Here is a 17,084-nt window from a genome sequence, read left to right as displayed (position 1 = left end):
AGCATCTTCTGTAATTTTTAAAATAAATTGATTCATACTATGGGTAGTCTTTTGTGTCTGACCTGTTTCATTTAACATAATGGTCTGAGCTTCACCCATGTTCATGTTTCACTAGTTTCATTATTATCATGTATTTTATTTTATTGCCAAGAATACTATTTGTATTTCACAGTTTGTTTATTCATTAGGTGATGGTCATTTGGGTTTTTCCATTGTTTGGCTTTTATGCATACCACTTCTATGACAATTCACACACACGTTTTTGGCAATGTATAATTTTATTTCTCTCAGGTAAATAGTCAGAAGTAGAATTACTGGTTTTATCCTGTGTGTTTAGTCTGTAAGAAACTGCCAACTGTTTTCTGTATCATTTTGCATTCCCACTAGCAATGTATGAGAGTTTCAGGCATTACACATCCTCACTAACACTTGATAATATGAGGTTTTAAAATTGTAGGCATCCTAATGGATACAAAGTCATATTTCATTGTGGTTTTAGTTTACATTTCATATGTGTCACCTGTATATCTTTTTTGGTGACTTGTTTGTTCAAATTTTTTCCCAATATTTTTCTTAGAATCTCATCTCATTGAGTTTTAAGAGTTTGTTTGTTTTTTAAATATTCTTGATACAAGACTTTTATCTGTTATATTTTGAAAGTTTTCTTCCACTAAATGGCCTGTCTTTTTTCTGTTACATAATTTGTTTTGAAGAACAAAAGTTTTTTATATGAAGACCGATTTATCTTTTTTTTTCCTTTTGTGGTTGGTACCTTTTTGTGAATTTTAGAAATTTTGTTTTACCCCACAGTCACAAAGATTTTCTCCTGTTTTCTAGGACTTTTGTAGTTTTTATATCTTACATTTAGGACTCTGAAGTATTCTGAGTTAATTTTTATGTATGTTGTGAAAGAGAATAAAAAATATATTTGGTCTTTGCCCTTGTTCTTGCTACAGAGCTCTTAAAACCCTGGGAGTTTCCTCAATGGTACAGGTGCTTTTTGCTTGGTAATGAGATGACCCTCGATAGCTTCAGAGTGGGGGACAGCTTGTCAGAAAAAGCAACGATGGGTTAGAGGATTAGAACTTTTAGCACCCTCTTCCCCCAGAGGGGAAAGGGGCCAGAGATTGAGCTCAGTTACCAGTGGCCAGTGATTTAGTCATTCACGTCTCCCTATGGAGGTAATGAAACCTCCATAAAGACCCTTTAAAGCAGCGGGGTTCAGAGCCAAGCACCGTGGCTCATGCCTGTAATTCTGCCACTTTGGGAGGCTGAGGCAGGTGGATGGCTTGAGTTTGACACCAGCCGGGGTAACGTGCCAAAACCCCATCTCTAAAAAAACGAAACAAAACAGGAAGAACTCTAACTGGGTGTGGTGGCACATTCCTGTAATCCCAGCTACTTGGGGCTGAGGTGCAAGGATTGCTTGAGCCTGGGATATTGAGGCTACAGTGAGCTTTGATTGTGCCGCTGCACTCCAGCGTGGGTGACAAAGTGAGACCCTGTCTCAAAAAAAATGGGGTTCAGGGAGCTTCTAGGTTGGTGAACACATTGATTTTCTTAGAGAGGGCGTGGAAGCTCTGCACTCCCTCTCCCCATACCTTGTCCTATGCATCTGTTCCATTGGTCTGTTCCTGAGTTGCATATAGTAAAGTTTTTTTTGTTTGTTTTTTTTAATTCTATGAGTCATTCTAGTGAATTTAGTAACCTGAGGAGTTTAGGGGAACCCCCAAATCTGTAGCTTGTTGGTTCAGAAATAAGGGTTGCCCCTGGGACTTGTGAGTTGCATCTGAAGTGAGGGCAGCCTTGTAGGACCCCTTAACTTGTGGGATCCCACTAATTTTGGGTGGTGTCAGTTTAACTTAATTGTTGGATAGCCACTTGGTGTTGAAGAATTGGTGGAAACCCTCACACATTTGGTGTCAGAAGTGGTGTTAGAAAAAAAGAAATCATAATTGGTGTCAGGAATGGGATTTGCTAGAGCATCTCACAGAACTCAGGAAAGTGCTTTATTTACCATTACCAGTTTATTATAAAAGATAAAACTGAGGAACAGTCAAGTGGAAGAGGTACTTAGGGCAAAGTTAAGGGTGGAGGGTTGCAGAGCTTCCATATCCTCTCCAGGTGTGCCGTTCACCCAGCACATACACCAGTGTTCACTAACCTGGGAGTTCCCTAAGCCCTGTTTCAGGGATTTTTTATGGAGGCTTCTTTACATAATGATTGATTACATCATTAGCCATTGGTGATTGAGCTCAATATTCAGCTCCTCTCACTCCCCGAAGGTGTGGGTGGGACACTGAAAGTTCTAACCCTCTGATCTTGGCTTGATGCATCTGGTGACCAACCCCTATCCTGGAGCTATCTAGGGGCTCTCTGAGGGTCACCTCATTAGCATAAACTCAGTTTTGGTTGAGAAGGGCATGTTAGGAATAACAGAAGACACTGTGTCACTCAGGAAATTCTGAGGGTTTTAGGAGGTTTGGGCCAGGAACCTGGAGTAAAGACGACCAAGTATTTTTTATTATACACTGGCGGTGTTTTTTTTTTTGGGGGGGGGGGGGGGGCTTTGTTTTGTTGCATTTTCAATTCTCCCAGCACCATTTGTCAAAAAGACCAACTTTTCACCTATTAAATTAGTTTGGGACCTGTCTAAAATACCAGTTGACAGTATATGTGTGAGTTATGTCAGGGTTCTCTGGGTATTTTTAATGCCAATGCCATACTGTCTCAGTTACCATGTTCAGGTCTTAGACATGTTTGGTTAAATTTATTTCTAAGGTTTTCATTTTTTTCGATGTCACTGTAAGTGGCATTTCTTCTTAATTTTACTCCCAATTTTTTATTGCTAGTATATTGATAGTATATACAATCGATTTTTGTATATTGTCTTTGTATCCTGTGACCTTGTTAAATGCACTTTTTAGTTCTAGGACTCTTGTAGATACTCTGGGGTTTTCTACAAAGGTAGTCAGGTCGTTTGTGAATAAAGATAGTTTTACTTCTTCCTTTCCTGTCTGTTCACCTTTTATTTTGTTTCTTATCCCCATTACATTTTCATTATACGGTTGACTGAAAGAAGTATGAGTGTTCATCTTTGTCTTTTCTCGATCTTCGGGGCAGGCATCCAGTCTTTTACTATTAAGTATAAAGTTAGCTGTAGTTGTTTTTTTTTTTTTTTTTTTTCTGAGACGGAGTCTTGCTCTGTCGCCCAGGCTGGAGTGCAGTGGCCGGATCTCAGCTCACTGCAAGCTCCGCCTCCCGGGTTTACGCCATTCTCCTGCCTCAGCCTCCCGAGTAGCTGGGACTACAGGCGCCCGCCACCTCACCCGGCTAGTTTTTTGTGTTTTTTTAGTAGAGACAGGGGTTTCACCATGTTAGCCAGGATGGTCTCAATCTCCTGACCTCGTGATCCGCCCGCCTCAGCCTCCCAAAGTGCTGGGGTTACAGGCTTGAGCCACTGCGCCCGGTGGCTGTAGTTTTTTCACAGATGCGGTTTATCAGGGTGAAAAGTTTCTTTTTATTTGTATTTTGCTGAGGCTTTTTTTTTTTTTTTTTCATGAACATGTATTGAATTTTGTCAAATCTCTTTTTGGCATCTATTAAGATTCTCATTTTTCAGCCTGCCAATATGGTGAATGATTGATTGATTGTCAGTTGTTAACAATTGTGTATTCCTGGAACAGACCTCTCTTGGTCATTGTCAGGCCTCTGAGCCCAAGCTGAGCCATCACATCCCCAGTGACCTGCACGTACACATCCAGATGGCCTGAAGCCACTAAAGATCCACGGAATTGAAAGTAGCCTTAACTGATGACATTCCACCATTGTGATTTGTTTCTGACGCACCCTAATAGATCGATGTACTTTGTAATCTCCCCCACCCTTAAGAAGGTTCTTGATAATTCTCCCAACCCTTGAGAATGTTCTTTGTGAGATCCACCCCCTGCCCCCAAAACGTTGCTCTTAATTTCGCTGCCTATCCCCAAATCTGTAAGAACCAATGATAATCCCACCACCCTTTGCTGACTCTTTTTTCGGACTCAGCCCACCTGCACCCAGGTGAAATAAACAGCCATGTTGCTCACACAAAGCCTGTTTGGTGATCTCTTCACAGGGACCTGTGAAACAGTCATTAATCCTTTTTATATACTCTCAGATTTGATTTGCTGAAGTTTTTTAGGATTTTGTAACTCTGTTCATAAGGGACATTGGTTTGCCTTCTTTTCTTGTAAGGTCTGTAGTTCTGGTATCAGGATAGTGCTGGTCTCATAAATGAATTGGGAAGTGTACCTTCTTTCTGTTTCCCTGAAGAAGTTTGCATAGTTGTTATTATTTCTTTTTTTTTTTTTGAGACGGAGTCTCGCTCTGTCGCCCAGGCTGGCGTGCAGTGGCCTGGATCTCAGCTCACTGCAAGCTCCGCCTCCCGGGTCCACGCCATTCTCCTGCCTCAGCCTCCCGAGTAGCTGGGACTACAGGCGCCCGCCACCTCGCCTGGCTAGTTTTTTTGTATTTTTTAGTAGAGACGGGGTTTCACCGTGTTAGCCAGGATGGTCTCGATCTCCTGACCTCGTGATCCACCCGTCTCGGCCTCCCAAAGTGCTGGGATGACAGGCTTGAGCCACCGCGCCCGGCCATATTATTTCTTTCTTTCTTTTTTTGAGACAGAGTCTTGCTCTGTTGCCCAGGCTGAAGTGCCGTGGCACAATCTCGGTTCACTGCAATGCTGGGTTCACACCATTCTGCCTCAGCCTCCCGAGTAGCTACACCGTGTTAGCCAGGATGGTCTCAATCTCCTGACCTCGTGATCCGCCCGCCTCAGCCTCCCAAAGTGCTGGGATTACAGGCTTGAGCCACTGCGCCCGGTGGCTGTAGTAGCTGGGACTACAGGCATCTGCCACCATGCCTGGCTAATTTTTTGTAATTTTTTTTACTTAATTGATTGGTAAAATTCACCAACGAAGTCATTTGGTCCGGAAAGTTTCTTTGTGGGAACATTTTTAACTATGAATTTGATATGTTTAATAAATACAGGGCTACTTGAGTTACTTCTGCTTGAAAAGTCAAATTCCATAACATATTTGGAGAGATTTATTCTGAGCCAAATATGAGTGACCAGCTCCAGGAGATTGTGAGAATGTGTGCCCAAGGTGTTCAGTCTACAGCTTGGTTTTATACATTTTAGGGAGACATAAGACATCAATCAATACATGTAAGATGTGTGTTGGTTCAGTCTGGAAAGGTGGGACAACTGGAAGCAGTGAGGGATAGGGGGCCTTCCAGGTTATAGGTAGATTCAGTGATGTTCTGATTGGCAGTTGGTTGAAAGCATTTATCTAAAGACCTGGAATCAATAGAAGTCAGTGTCTTCGTTGTGGAGACCAAGGTTCTTACTATGCAGATGAAGCCTTCAGGTGGCAAGCTTCAGAGAAAATAGATTGTAAATGTTTCTTGTCAGACTTAAAGGACCTGTTCTGTCAGTCTCCAGGTCCTGTGTTGATGTTGATGTTGGTCAGCTGTGCCTGAATTCCAAAGGGAGGAGAGTATAATGAAGAATGTCCTACTCCCACTCCCACTTTCCAGCGTGTCCTGAACTAGTTTCTCAGGTTAGCTTTGGATTGCCCTTGGTGGAGGGGAGGGTCCATCAGTCAGTTCCGGACTCAGAATTTTATTTTTGGTTTACATTTCTTTTTGAGTGAGTTTTGGTAATTTGTGTCTTTTAAGTTGAGTGAGTTTTGGTAATTTGTGTTTTATCTAAGTTTTCAAGTTAATTGCCATAAAATTGTTCATATTATTCCTTATTGTCCTTTTACTACATTGAATCTATAATGATATCTGATTATTTATTTATTTACTTATTTTGAGACAGAGTCTTGCTCTGTCACCCAGGCTGGAGTACAGTGGCGTAATCTCAGCTCACTGCAACCTCCGCCTCCTGGGTTCAAGTGATTCTCCTGCCTCAGCCTCCCTAGTAGCTGGGATTACAGGCATGCACCACTACACCTGGCTAATTTTTGTATTTTTAGTAGAGATGGAGTTTCACCATGTTGGCCAGGCTGGTCTTGAACTCCTGGCCTCAAGGCCGCCTGCCTAGGCCTCCCAAAGTGTTGGGATTATACGTGTGAGCTACTGCGCTCGGCTGATGTCTGATTATTTATTTTTGATACTGATATACTGTGTCTTTATTCTTAAATGCTAGCAAAACAGTGACTTGTTTATCTTTTCAAAGAAGTGGCTTTTGGTTTCATTTTTTTTTTTTAATTTTGCTCTTCTTTCTATTTCATTGATTTCTTCACTATTTTCTTCTCTGTTTGCCTCAGGTTTAATTTACTCTTTTTTCTAGCTTCCTAAGGTGGAAGTTTAGGTAATTGATTTGAGGCTGTTCTTTTCTTATAGTTGACTCTTGAGCACCATGGGAGGTTAGGAGAGATGACACCTCTACCCGCACCCCTGCCCCCGCCCCTCACAGTTAAAAATCCTCCTATGATTTGACTCCTCAAAAACTGAACTACTAATAGTCTGCTGTTGACTGGAGGCCTCACTGATAACATAAAGGGTTGAATAACACATTTTATATGTTACATATATTATGTGCTGTATTCTTACAGTAAAGTAAGCTAAAGAAGAGAAAGTGTTACTAAGAAAATCATAAAGAAGAGAAAATATATTTACTATTTATTAGTTGGAAGCAGGTCATCACACAGGTTATCCTTGTCATCTTCATGTTGAGTAGGCTAAGGAGAAAGAGGAGGGGTTGTCTTGGGGTGGCAGAAGTGGAAGGAAATCTGTGTATAAGTAGACCTGATGTTCAAAGGTCAGCTGCACTTAAATTTTAATGTTTTCATTTGAGCACGTCAGAGATGCCATTAAAAATGACTCAGAGTACTCGTGCCCTTTCTGTGTAAGTAAGGATTGATTGGTTGTTGCCAATTCATTTCTGCCTCTAATTCCATTTTTTAAAAAGCCTACTTGTATAATAATTTAGGATCTGTAGATATTTTCTTTTTAAGGAATAGGAAATATATACCTGCTGACTAATCTGCTTCCACTCTTGCCCTTTCCCCACACAGCAGCCCAAGTGATCTTAAAAAAGTTAATGGATCACGTCACTCTGCTATTTCAGACACTCTTCAGAAACAAAGTGTGTGGGAGGCAGAAATGGCCCCCAAAGCTGTCCACGTCCTAATGCTGGAACCTTACATGGAAACAGGAACTTCGCAGATGTGAGGAAGGTGAAGATCGTACGATGGGGAGATTTTCCTGATGTATCCACTGGGCCCAGTGTAAAGACAAGGGTTCGTACAAGAGGGAGGCAGGAGGACTCTGAGAAGGAGAAATGGCAACAGGAAGCAGAAGTTGGAGAGAAGCAAGGAAGGGGCCATGAGCCAAGGAATATGGACAGCCCCTAGAAGCTGGGAAAGGCAAGGGAGCTCATCTTTCCTAGTACCTCCAGAAGGAACGCAGCCTTGCCAATCCATTTTAGACTTCTGACCTAGAATTGTCAGGTAATCCCTTTAAGCTTGTAGCTATTTGTCCAGCAGCACAAGGAAACTGATACCAAGTGTGTCAGGTCTCGCCTCCTCTGGCCACGTTGCCTTTTCTCACCTGTCTCCCACTGCCTTTCTTATTCTCTCTGCTTGACAAAGCTCATTCTTCTCTCCAACTCATTGTACTCAGTGTTCTCTTTTTGTTCAGAAAGGCCTCTGCTCTAATGTCATCTTAGATAGCTGTTCCCTCATCACTTAAACCAAAGCAGGTCTCCCTACTTCCCCTAGCCCCCATCACATTTTTCTATTTTAGCTTCATCTCTGAACTTTTCAGTTCCTGAATTTATATTTTGCTTATTGATTATCAGTCAGCCTCCCCCACAGATAAACTCCTTTCCATGGCATTAGGGCAGAGGCCTATTGCCAGGACAGTACCTGGCCCATAGAAGGTGCTTAGCAAATAGTTCATGGGATGACTATAAACCATTTTGGTTGTTGAGGAAGTAACGCTGGCAAGATGTCATGGTTAAATAAAACAAGCTTTGATACAGAGCATGTGTAGGTGGCTTGTGTGGTTAAGAAGAGTGATTTGTTCTTGAGATATTGTCAGTCTTATAAATAGAAGGTTGTATCTAGGGTACCAGTAAATTTAACCAGTGGAGATTAAAATGTTAGCTTTATGATTTACCGTTAAACCTATTTCAAAGATATGGCTTTGATGTGTTCCCAAATGGACTTCAAGTTCTCTGTCCCACCTGCTACCACAGGGGATGTCTTGGAGGAGCAGAGCTGCCTCTGTTGGGGCGAGCAGAGAATGGGCCCCGCCTAGTGAGTGGGCAGCTGGTCAGAGAGTCGTGGCTGTTCTCTCTCAGTCCCCTTTCTCCAAGGCTGCCCGGTTATGTGGTGAGGTGGGCATTGTGAGCAGTGGGAGGCTGGAAAGGGTCCTTCCTGAAGGAGACCCCTCTTACACGAGGCCACAGGAGTGGAATTCACCTCTAGAACTTTGGTCAGCTTGAGTAGAGCTCTGACAGCTAGAAAGGGAGACTTGAAAAAATTAGATTTTTGTCAATCTGCTTCTGGAAATTGATACTTAGTAGTAGTTTGCCTTCTCAGGGCTTTCTCTGGGAACTGGCATTAGTCTAGACTGAGGTTAGTAAACTTTGTGTGTAAAAGACCAGATATTTTAGGCTTTGTGTGCCTCTTAACAATTTTTGTCACATATTCTTTGTTTTATCTTTACAACCCTTAGAAAAGATATAAAAGCTGGGTGCAGACTGGCCTGCAGGCTCTTTTTTGCTGTCTTCTGGTTCAGACTCCATTTTTCTCTGTTTGTTCCAGCTGGAGGAGCTGGGGTCAGTTACACTAGGCTTTGCAGGAAGAAGCTGGAGAGGCCTGGCCATGGAGGCAGTTTTTCTTGACATAAAAATGCTCATTTTTTCTTGTGTGCTTGGTGAGTGATCTGGAAACAGTTGTACAACTCACAGAAGTATTTTGTTCAGTGATAGTGTCATTTGGGTGAATGCTAGATTCAAAGGCCAATACCAATTAGGATGATCTTGAGGTTTATGGTTCTTGAAAACTCCCTGAGTTGAAGTTTCATTTGAATAATGTATTGCTTTTTGGGGTAAAATAAGGTTGAAAGAGATGGAGGTAGTATGTTTACATTCTCTAAAGAAAAAGGCAACACGATTAATAAATACCAGTATTATTTACTCATTAAATTTTATATTAATGGATTTTTTTTTTTTTTTTTAAGACGGAGTCTCGCTCTGTCGCCCGGGCTGGAGTGCAGTGGCCGGATCTCAGCTCACTGCAAGCTCCGCCTTCCCGGTTTACGCCATTCTCCTGCCTCAGCCTCCCGAGTAGCTGGGACTACAGGTGCCCGCCACCTCGCCCGGCTAGTTTTTTGTATTTTTTTTTAGTAGAGACGGGGTTTCACCGTGTTAGCCAGGATGGTCTCGATCTCCTGACCTCGTGATCCACCCGTCTCGGCCTCCCAAAGTGCTGGGATTACAGGCTTGAGCCACCGCGCCTGGCCTATTAATGGATATTATATTTGTTACCTTTTCGTGACTATAAATGTTTGGTGACTTTTTTTTCTCTTGAATTATGTGAAATACCTGTCAATTGGTTTTGTTTTGTGACAGATAGGACACATGCCTATTAGGTATCTTTCTTTTTCATTGTGGTTTTGCTGCAGAAGGTAGTTACTGTTCTGGAGGATCAGTCCAGCTGGACATAGGTGTTAAAGTTCTCTCTGTTCCTGCTGGTCATAGCACGAATGCCTTTCAGCTCAGTGTAATCTCCAGGATTTGTTCATTTCATACCTCCCTGGTTTTTCTTTCTCTGGTAATTTTCTGTGAATCGGGAGTTTACTGTTTCAGTCTAAGCATTAGGGAAGCCTAGTGCAGATTACTGGAGCTCTTTCTCTGAGAGATTCCCCCCCTTTCCATTTATCTGCCCTGCAAATTCCAGCCTCCTCAGCCTGCCTGCACTCTGATCTCAGATCAGCAAGACTACGGTGCATTGTTGGGGTACCCCTGCCTTGCATCAGTCTGTCAAGTGTCTTCAGGAAGAAAACAAGGATAGTCACAGGATCCCAGATGGTAGTCTTTTACTACCTGTTGATCAATATCTGAAAGAGCCATTTCTTATATTTTGAGGGAGGGGATCTAGTACCAGTTACTCCATTGCAGCCACAGGTGCAAGTTCTTAGTTCCCATTAGTGGGGGATGGTATTGAAGAACCAAGATCTGGTACAACATGTGCTCACTGTTTTATGGGTGTCTTTGCTTCTCAAGACAGACCTAAGAAATAAGTAGATAAATTACATTACATATTCACACACACATTTTTACAACTATTTCTGTACTTACATGTTGAAAACCATGAGTTTATATTGTTATCTCCATTTCCAGTTTATCACCACAGGATTCATTCTTACCTTCTCCCTTTCCATATTTGTCGTACCTTCAATATATTGACTCATTTGCTCTATCCTGTAATATACTGAAAGCAGTTTCAGAGTTGCTGATCCATACCACTGTGGTAAACATACCTTTTATCCAGAGCTTGTTGCCTGTTGACACTACAGTTCCTGACTTAAAATGGTTTGACTTAGTGATTTTTCAGTTTACGATGGTGCAAAAGTGATGCACATTCAGTAGAAATTGTAACCCCGTTTTAAGTGGAGGAGCATCTGTAAGACGCATTTTTCAGTTGTGAGATTTTCAACATCTCATGAGTTTATTGGGATGTAATCCCATTGCAAGTCAAGAAGTATCTGTACTTTATGTCTTTGGACTGAGGGTGTGTCATGCTGTAATATACAATACTAAAAATACTAAAAATATTGTGTGAAGAGTTACTTAGGTTATTTCTTCTTTATTGTGGTTCTGTTTTATTCATTAGAGGTAAAGTTAGGTTTCCTCCCTCCTATTTTATTTTGGATATATAAAATATAAATATGGTTTCAGAAGTCTAAACTCTACAAAGAGGTATAATCATAGAAGTGTCAGTACCCACTTCCTCCCGCCAATCTCTTCCCTCCAGTTCCTACCCTTGAGGGTGTTAGTGAGTCTCATTAGTTTCTAGATTATCCTTCATGTTTCTTTTTGCACAATTAAGGCTATACCTATTTGTTCACCTATTTCCATTCTTTCTTATGCTAGTAGCATTCTGTATATATTCTTGCACTTTATTTTTTGCAGTTAACAATACCTCCTCTCAGCACTTTGGGAAGCTGAGGTGTGGGTGGATCACCTGAGGTCAGGAGTTCGAGACCAGCCTGGCCAACATGGTGAAACCCCATCTCTACTAAAAATACAAAAATTAGCCAGGTGTGGTGGCAGGCCCCTGTAATCTCAGCTACTCGGGAGGCTGAGGCAGGAGAACTGCTGGATCCTGGGAGGCGGAGGTTGCAGTGAGACAAGATCACGCCATTGCACTCCAGCCTAGGCCAACAACAGCAAGACTCAGTCCCAAAAAAACAAAACAAAACAAAACAAAGCAAAAAAGTACCTTCTAGAAATCAGTCTCTGTTAGTTCATTGAAATGTAGTGATGGCTGGAAGTGTATGAGGGTTCTGTGAGACTTTTTCAAGATGTAGGTGTTACTATAGTTTGCATGCTGATGAAACTAATCTGATTCTATTGAAGAGGGAGAGGTGTTATAACGTTTCAGAAAGAAGCCTTGAAGTAGGCCTTCAAGAGGGACTGAGATGCTGGACAGAAAAGGAAGGTTTTGGTTTTGGTTAGTGAAAGGATACTTCACTTTGAGGAAAAGTGACGTCTGATTTATTAGAGCCTTGAATTCTGATAGAAATTCTGTGGCAGAATAGTCCCTTTCATCAAATGGGCAGGTAAAATTTTACTGGGTGAGTTTCCAAGATAGAAATTTTTTATTTAATTGGAGTAAAAGGCGGGCGTAGGTTCTGGAAGAGAAGAGGAGATAAGTGAAAGCAATTACAAGTTGGTATTCTTCTTGAGGATCTAGTGCTCTAGAAGCTGTGATAGTAGTCATGTTATACCAAGAAGGTCAGGCTCCTTAATTTCACATGATCCTCTCCAAACCTTACCTAGAAACTTCCTGTAATAATTAGAGCTAACTGTTTATCTCCACCAATCAATTTCTTCCCTTGAGAACAGATGTGGACTGAAGCAGAAGCAATTTGTAATCATTTCTAATAGATCATCCAGTTAGATAATGAGCTCTCAGCTCCATCTAACAAAGCATTTTCACAAATTAACTTAAACTATAAGCCTGTTAGGATTGCCTGAATCCAGTGATTTTGAATTTTTCTGAAATTCCCATAGTTTACTCTGTCTGCCAGCTTTATATATGGGTTGGTAGCCTAAAACTTCAGTTCTCGGCCCCATATCCATGCATGACTCTGTTGAAAGAAAGGGCATACTCTTCTGCAATCCAAGCTGGAGCCCTTCAGTTGACCTTGATTTGATTTCTTAGAGGAATGTACCGTGCTGGTTAGCTCAAGCTAATCATAGTCCACTCCTGGATGTGGGGGTAGATACATCTTCTTCCAAAGTATACGGATTGTGGAGAGCTAGGAGGGCAGACACCAGAACAAAAATAAAGCTGCCATCAGAATATGGGAGGAGGGAAGTTGGAGAGGATGTTAAGGTAGGTAGGTAGTATTCATACCTGTTAAGCATTTCTACTGTAAACTCTCTTCATCAGGGCTCAACTACAAAGAAAACACATGAATTTCATTAATTAATTCATGTATTTAATATTTCTTAGAGGAGCCTGCCATGTGTCAGGTACTGCCATGTGTCTAGGATCTGAGGACATAGCAGTAAATAACAGAGAAATAATCTTCGCTCTGTGGAGCCGCCATAGGCAGTGGGGAGGCACCATCCCATTTTGCTGAGAGGATGTGCGATAGTGTTGTTGAATCTCGTGTGATGTTTATGTGTGAACATTTACTTGATATAGCTTGTAAATGGTGTGTTGAAGGCCCTTGTGTATTATACAAAGGTGATAAGAAGGAAATAGATGGCATAGAAATGAAAACAAGTCATTGACTTGATCATTCTGACTGATGTTTATAAATCTAAAAATGAAAGTATATTGCAATTAGGGAGCAAAGAATATGGCTGTCCTCTTTTCAGCAAAATTAAGAGCCATCAGTGTTTTCAAAAACATTGCATTTCTACAATGCAGGTGCAAGAAGAACCAGAAGTAGTGATAGTAGTGATGATCTGCTAGAGATGTATTTGAAACCTAGATTCAGTTTTATAAACCTGTGCAATCCAGGTTCATTTCTTTCTTTTTTTTTTTTTTTTTGGGGGGGGGGTGATACTGAGTCTGTGCAATTGAGATGCATTTCTTTTTTTTTCTTTGGAGACCGAGTCTTGCTCTGTCACCCAGACTGGAGTGCAGTGCAGTGGTGCAGTCACGGCTCCCTGCAACCTCTGCATCCCAGGTTCAAGTGATTCTTGTGTCTGAACCTCCTGAGTAGCTAGGATTACAGGCGTGCACCACCACACCCAGCTTATTTTTGTATTTTTAGTAGAGACAGGGTTTTGCCATGTTAGCCACACTGGTTTCAAACTCGTGGCCTCAAGTGATCCACCCACCTTAGCCTCCCAAAGTGTTGGGATTATAGGCGTAAGCCGCCGTGCCTGGCCAGTCCAGGTTTATTTCTGTCTGTTAACAGTTTCGTTCAAATGATGTAGCCTTTTTCAGGTGTGTTTGTGTATGTATGTGAGTATATATTTGTATATTTATAATATGTATGTGTTTGTAGGGGTGTGTGTGTGTGTGTGTGTATACATGTACATGCATATACCGGGAAAATATAAAATAGCAATATGGGTTTGTTTAAATTTTTATTAAAATTTCTAATAAAGTTGTTTTTTCACTATTCTTTATTTTTCTTTAAATTGTTTGTAAATTGACCTAAATATGAAATAAAGATCTAAGGAGTCCATTGGCCCCAGCCCATAGAATGTTGGTTACTTTTCCCGTTCTACTAAGGGTTAATGTTATATACCTGTGTGGATCATCCACAGTGGTTGATGACTAGGCATTCGTTTGAAGCACACAGGGACTATTTATGAAAATTAGCCATCTGCTATGCCATAAAACCTCCACAGATTTTAGAGGACAACTATCATCAGACCACATTCTGTCACCACAGGCAGTGAAGTTAGAAGTCATTAACAAAAAACGTGATTAGAAAAAGTCCCCTACATTGGGAAATTTAAGATAACTTCTAAATAACTTACAGCTCAACAAATGAATCTTAATGGAAATTAGAAAGCATTCCGAACTAAATGCTAACAAAAAATACTTTAAAAATTGTATAATATAGCTAAGGTTGGACTTCAGGAAGGAAAAAAGGCTGAAAATGAATAAGCTAAGCATGTACCTTAAGTGACAAAAATAACTACAGAATAACCCAAATAGGGTAGAAGAAAGGAAATGAAGTGAGCATAAACTAATGACATGGAAAACACATGAAGTAGTAAGGATAATAAAGCCCAGAGCTGGTTCTTTGAAAAGTTAAATAGTCAAACTTTTGGCAAGATTAATCAAGACTGAGGGAACAAATACACAATATTCAGATTGGAAAAGGAGCCACCGATATAAATTCCACAGAGATTAAACTGGTAAGATAATGTTAAGAATGACTTTGTGCCAATAAAATCAAGATCTTAGGTGGAATAGATAAATTACTAGAAAATATAAATTAACCAAAACTGACTTAAGAAATAGAAAACTTTAGTAATACCAGAGCAATATGGAGATTGAAGCAGCAGTTACAGATCTTTCCACACAGAAAGCACCTGGCCACAGTGACTTCAGAAGAATGTTACACCTAAGCATTCATGCAGCAGATAATTCCAATCTTTACATACTCTGAGAAAATAGAAAAAGAGAGTCTTTTCCAGCTCTTTTTACGAAGCTAGGGTATCCCTGACAACCACCACGTAAGAGCAGCAGGAACAGAAAACAGACTAGTTTCCTGGTCCTCAATGGAGATACTCCAGGACTCAGGAGAATCCCCACTTTATCCAGGGTTGCTTGCGGGTTAAGATGTGGATTTAGCCACATGGAAATCATTGTTTATCTTGACCTGATTATTTGGCTTTATTGCAGAGAATAGAAGCCTGTTTGGAGTGGGATCAAGAGACCAGGGTGTTCGAATTGGCAGCACATGTGCAAAAATTGGAATGATTGAAATGATGACGATACACTGCATAATAACCCCCTACAGTTTTGTGAAGCATTTCATCTTTTACTTCTGAGAAAAATGCAACTTAAAATTACCATTTCTCATTCACTAGATTGCCACAATTTAATAAGTGTATTAGGGTTTTCCAGAGAAATAGTATCAATAGACTATAAAAGATTTATTGTGAGGAATTGGCTCACAGGGTTAGGGAACTGAGATGTCCCACAGTCTACATCTGCAAGCTGGAGACCCATGAAAGCTGGTGGTGTAATTCAGTCTGCATCCAAAAGCCTGAGATTCATGGGAACCAATGTAAATCTAGTCCAAGGGCAGAAGATGAGATGAGACGTCCCAACTCTAGCAGTGGGGTGGAAAATAGAGGCCAGTTCCTTCCTCCTTCACCTTTTGTTCTTTTGAGGCCGTCAGGGAATTGAATGATGACTACCCACATTGGGAGGGCTGCTTCTTCACAGTTTATGAATTCAAATGCTAGTTATCCAGAAGGACCCTTACCCACACACCAAGAAACTATTTTATCGGGGCACCCTGTGGCCCAGACAAGTAGACGCATAAAGTGAGTCATGACAGCAAGTATGACAGTGCCATGTACTGGCGGCAGTGTGTGGATGTGGAGCCACTTGGCGTTCCATATGACCTGGCAACTGATTTTTGATGGATGCGACTTAAAAACAGAGATCCCCTGGCTGGGGCTGGGATGTTTCTAGGCCTTCAGGAGGTGCACAGATGGATTTAAAGGATCTGTCTAATACATAACGTGTGCCCTGTCATAAAACTCTTCAGGCTGAACTGGAGGTTCCAGTTCTCTTTCTCTTCTCATAGTTGCCTCTTCCACAATGGAAAGTCATTCCTGATCTTTGCTTTGTTGCTCCAGGCAGGGGTAAAAGCCTATTAATTGCCAAAAAAGAGGCCTTTAAAATACTAATGTTGAGAATTTCAACTGGGAATTTCAGCTGGGATTCTTATTCTGGCAGATTCTGATTCTTTGCTTTCAACATAGTTTGAAGACGGTTTACTAGAGTTGTTGGGAAATTGTGAGATGTTTCTTGATTATGATGTGATTTTTCACCAGAGTGCTAAAGGGATGACATTGCCGTAGTAAACGTCTTCCTTGTTTATGTGAAAAGGTTTTCTCAGCATGAGTAAGATTGATGGTGAATCCTGTCTCACTCTAGCAGTAAATAATACTCATTCATGGATATATGAAAAAATGAGAGGAGGGAAGGTAGTCCCATCTATCTCATTGTGATGCATTTCTAATAAAAGTTTATATTTAGTATTTAATAGTTATCAAATATGAAATATATTTTTGCTTTTGTCAGTTCTGTGCTAATAATACTTGTAATGAAAATTCAATCCAGATGAAAACTTTTAAACTTGGCACTTTATAGGGAATTTAATAAAAATTAATTTAATTTGCATACATACTTTGTTGCAAAGAAATGTGACAGAATGACCAATACAGTATTTTAAAGTACAAATACCAGTTATATCAGGAAAAAAAATGGAAGGAAAGTGGAGCAAAAATACCAGTTGATGAAGAAAGGAGATGATGTAACATTTTTTATATTGAGAAATAAAAAATGAAATGCTGAGTCAACTGACTTGGACAACTGTGACCCCCTTTTGGAAAGGGGGAAATCTGGAGGTCTCAGGAAAATCTGAGGAAAATCTGAGGTCTCAGCCATGACAGGATGGGAGGTCGGACATCTCTTATAATACCACCTCCCTGGAAAACTGCCATCAGGCTTTCTTTCCTGAAGGTTAAACAAACCAACCCTTTGGAAAGACTTGCTCCATTGCTGATAACAATCTACTGCCTAGTGCTGCTCCTGCCTTTTGTAGTTTTAACTGCTCACCAGCATTCTTTCCTGATACAA

General features: G+C 40.9%; 1 protein-coding gene across 8 annotated transcripts in view; it reads left to right on the top strand.

Moving 5' to 3' along the window:
• The window catches only part of AUH (AU RNA binding methylglutaconyl-CoA hydratase), a 145,064-nt gene that overhangs the window by 17,409 nt on the left and 110,571 nt on the right, over positions 1-17,084 (top strand). The window lies entirely within an intron of this gene.

The sequence above is a fragment of the Rhinopithecus roxellana genome, chromosome 16, assembly GCF_007565055.1.
Source record: "Rhinopithecus roxellana isolate Shanxi Qingling chromosome 16, ASM756505v1, whole genome shotgun sequence".
Lineage (NCBI taxonomy): Eukaryota > Metazoa > Chordata > Mammalia > Primates > Cercopithecidae > Rhinopithecus > Rhinopithecus roxellana.
The sequence above is the reverse complement of the archived record's forward strand: the minus strand, read 5'-3'. Positions and strand labels throughout refer to the sequence as shown.